The sequence below is a fragment of the Triticum aestivum genome, chromosome 6A (assembly GCF_018294505.1).
Source record: "Triticum aestivum cultivar Chinese Spring chromosome 6A, IWGSC CS RefSeq v2.1, whole genome shotgun sequence".
Taxonomy (NCBI): Eukaryota; Viridiplantae; Streptophyta; class Magnoliopsida; order Poales; family Poaceae; genus Triticum; species Triticum aestivum.
In genome coordinates this window covers 308983406-308987198 of record NC_057809.1, presented here as the reverse complement: position 1 = coordinate 308987198, position 3793 = coordinate 308983406, and positions in this window count along the sequence as shown.

The window sequence follows — 3793 nt, the reverse complement described above, 5'->3', positions numbered from 1 at the left end:
ATGAAGGACTGCTTCTCCATGGATTCCCGCCTTGCCCTGTGCTTCATAGGGCGCACGTTGGGGCACACCCTCACATGATGCTCGATCACATTTCTCGGGACCCCAGCCAGCTGCTTGGATTCCCAGGCGAATACTTCCATGTTCGCCCGCAAGAAGTCCACTGACTCTTTTTCTTGATCGGGGGCAAGGTCCGCGCCTATGGTAAAGGTGGCTCCAGAGGCCCCGTCCTCATCGACCGGTATCTGCTTTGTCTTGGCTTGACCCTGAGTGAACAGCTGCTTCTTCTTGGTCGGCACAACCCGCTTGGCTCTCGGGCCCTGCCTTGTTGGTCGGGCAAGCTGCCGCCGTGACCTTGAAGGCGAGTTTGAGGGCCGCCACGGCTTCCTTAGTGTCTCCGACCACTGTGAGGACGTCCTCGCTTCCTGGCATCTTCATGAGGTTGTAGGCAAGGTGAGTGGCTGCCATGAACTGGGCCAGCATCGAGTACCCGAGGATGGCGTTGTATGGTAAGCCGATGCGAGTGATGTCGAAGTCGACCAGCTTGATGCAGTAGTTGTCGCGTGTGTCGAAGGTCACAGGAAGACAGATTTGCCCCAGGGGGTCGGAGGATCCGCCACCGATCCCGGAAAATAGCTTGCTAGGGCGGAGCCGCTCAAGTGGTATGTGGAGGAGGCTGAAAGCCTTCACAGAGAGCACGTTGAGGCCAGCGTCGCCGTCGATGAGGGTCTTGGTGACGGCTACTCTGCAGATGGTGGGCGTGCAGAGCATCAGAAGCACGGCCGAGCCGACGGTGGTGACTGGGTGATCCCCCGAATTGAAGATCAGGTCGGCCTTGGGCGCCGGCCAACCCAGGGGAGCCCCCTGCCGCGTGAAGACGGCGCTGATCTGGCGAAAGAACGGCTTGCGTGATGATCCGAGGGCGGCGCCTGAGAACCACCGAGGAGAGCCGCTACGACAGGGGGTGCTGGTCCTCCGAGCGCGCGATGAAGAGATCATGCAGCTCTTCCCAGGAGGCCACGGAAGACTCCGACAGATGGAGGAGCCAGGTGTGCGGCATACCAGTCAGGGCCATCGGGACCCAGTTGGCCATGACCTTACCGTCACTCCCGGCCTCCAAGATGGCCTCCTCGTATGCCAGCAAGAAGGTTGCTAGATCCTTCGCACCATCGTAACGGGGCGGCATCTCCGGCTTGAACTTGTGCGGCCACTGCACTCGCCGCAAGGTAGGGGTGAAGGCCCAAAGCCCCACGGCGCTACGAAGGGCGCCTGTCGATCTTGTCGGAGAAGAGGCGGCGTCCATGAGAGTCGGCTGGACAGGCAAGGCCGTCGGGAGGGCAAAGCTTCGATGCACCCCTACCTGGCGCGCCAAATGTCGGATTTCGTTTCCGGCAAAACCCTTGAGGTTCAAACACTGGGGTGCGCATGAAGATCTCTCCCCCTCCCTAGCTCGCACGCTCTACGATCTCATGGCCTACCTTGACGAACCCAAAGAACACGAGACACAAGATTTATACTGGTTCGGGCCACCGTTGTGGTGTAATACCCTACTCTAGTGTCGTGTGGTGGATTGCCTCTTGGGCTGAGGATGGACAGTACAAGGGAAGAACAACCTCATGAGGAGAGGTGTTCTTGTGCTTGGTGTGCTTGAGTGGTTGAAGATCGGATTCTCCCTCTCCACGGTGGTGGCTAGTCCTATTTATATAGGCCCTGGTCCTCTTCCAAAATATTGAGCGGGAAGGGATCCCACAATGGCCAAATTCGAAGGGAGACAACTAGTACATGCTATCCTGACAAAAGTGGTCTTCGCCTGCCAAAGGCTCTGGTGGTGACGCGGTCTTCGGATCCACGGTGACCTTTGTCTTGCTGTCCTGCTGGTCTTGGTCTTGTTGCACCGATATGGAAACCTTTGCCTGATGCCTCGGGACTCCTCGTCTACGCTTGCCCCTTTAGCACCTCACGAGGTCTCCCTTGCCTTAATCTCTCCGCCCCTCACGATCCTGCCTGGTGAGGCCGCCCCTGAGGAGGTCTTGCATCATCCGCCTCGCGAGGCCTGGCCCCTCGCGAGGGTCTTGAATGTTTGCTGGTGAAGATGGGCTGTACAAGGCCGCTGGTGGAGCCACGCTGCGGGCCGCAGGCACGCATGTCTGGGGACCCCCGTTCCAAGAACATTGACAAATGATGATTGTAGATCTTATTAAATAGAGAAATGAATTCAAATGGTTTAACTTGACAACAATCATGATTGTAGATCTTATTCAAATAGATAAATGAATTCAAATTTTGTTCATATTGAAGCGGTAGTATATACTTCGGAATGCACTAAAACCTTCATTTGAGTAGCAGGTTGCATGCATTATACACGTAGCGAAATATTTTAATTGAGCATAACATGGATTCAAAGTTTTGAATGGCATTTGTAGTGCGAATTGATTTGGTACAGTACACGGGTCTAGACTCTCTTGTGTGGTGCGAATTGATTTCTTTTTGTTTCTTCATCGAGGAAAGTACGAATTGATTTGGAACAATACACGTTAGGCTTGTCCGGATATTTCAACCCTCTCCTTGTTACCCCGAAATTTTAAGATATACCTTTGCCTCATTATGCTCCAAACAGTCCCTCCATCTCAACCCGCACCTTGCTATCCCAAACTTACAACGCGCGCGAAAACTCCCACCTCCTGTGAAATCCCAACATGCGAAATGCCCGTGATACCCTTGAATCGAAAGAACCGCCTAGCTGAAATCGGTGGGGGGTACTTTTGTAACTTACCCCGCATTTTGGACAAGCGCGTCCCTAAAGCCATGGTTTCCCCTCCCATCCCATCCGCCCACCCATTTGTACACCTAGGCTGCAAAAACCTGCGAAGCCCCACACACTCCTCCGTCCACCACCCAGCCGGAGTGTAACGCCCCCGATTCGACCGTACACTAATCATACACGCAAACGTGTACGATCAAGATCAAGGACTCACGGGAAGATATCACAACACAACTCTAAACACAAATGAAAGGCATACAAGGTCCATGTTACAAGACAGGGGCATCGAGGGCTCGAATACAAGATCGATACAGAAGCGTCAGCGGAAGCAACACTATCTGAGTACAGACATAAGTTAAACAAGACTGCCTTAAGACTGCAAGCACAAAAATCAATGATCGAAGAGGCAAGGCCTCCTGCCTGGGACCTCCTAACTACTCCTGGTCTTCGGTGGCCTCCATGTAGTAGTATCCGTCGGCGGTGGCATCTGGCTCCAGGGATCCGCCAACTGGTTGCAACAACCGGAAAGAAGACAGTGTTGGGTTTCGTAGTAATTTCAAAAATTTTCCTACGCGCACACAGGATCATGTGATGCATAGCAACGAGAGGAGACTGTTGTCTACGTACCCTACGCAGACCAACTGCGGAAGCGATGACACGACGTAGAGGAAGTAGTCGTACGTCTTCACGATCCAACCGATCAAGCACCGAAACTACGGCACCTCCGAGTTCGAGCACATGTTCAGCTCGATGACGATCCCCGGACTCCGATCCAGCAAAGTGTCGGGGAAGAGTTTTGTCAGCACGACGGCGTGGTGACGATCTTGATGAACTACAGCAGCAGGGTTTCGCCTAAACTCCGCTACAGTATTATCGAGGAATATGGTGGCAGGGGGCACCGCACACGGCTAAGGAATCGATCACGTGGATCAACTTGTGTCAACTTGTTTGTTTAGAGGTGCCCCTGCCTCCGTATATAAAGGAGCCAAGGGGGGAGGAGGCGCCGGCCAGGAGGAGGTGGCGCAGGAGGAGTCC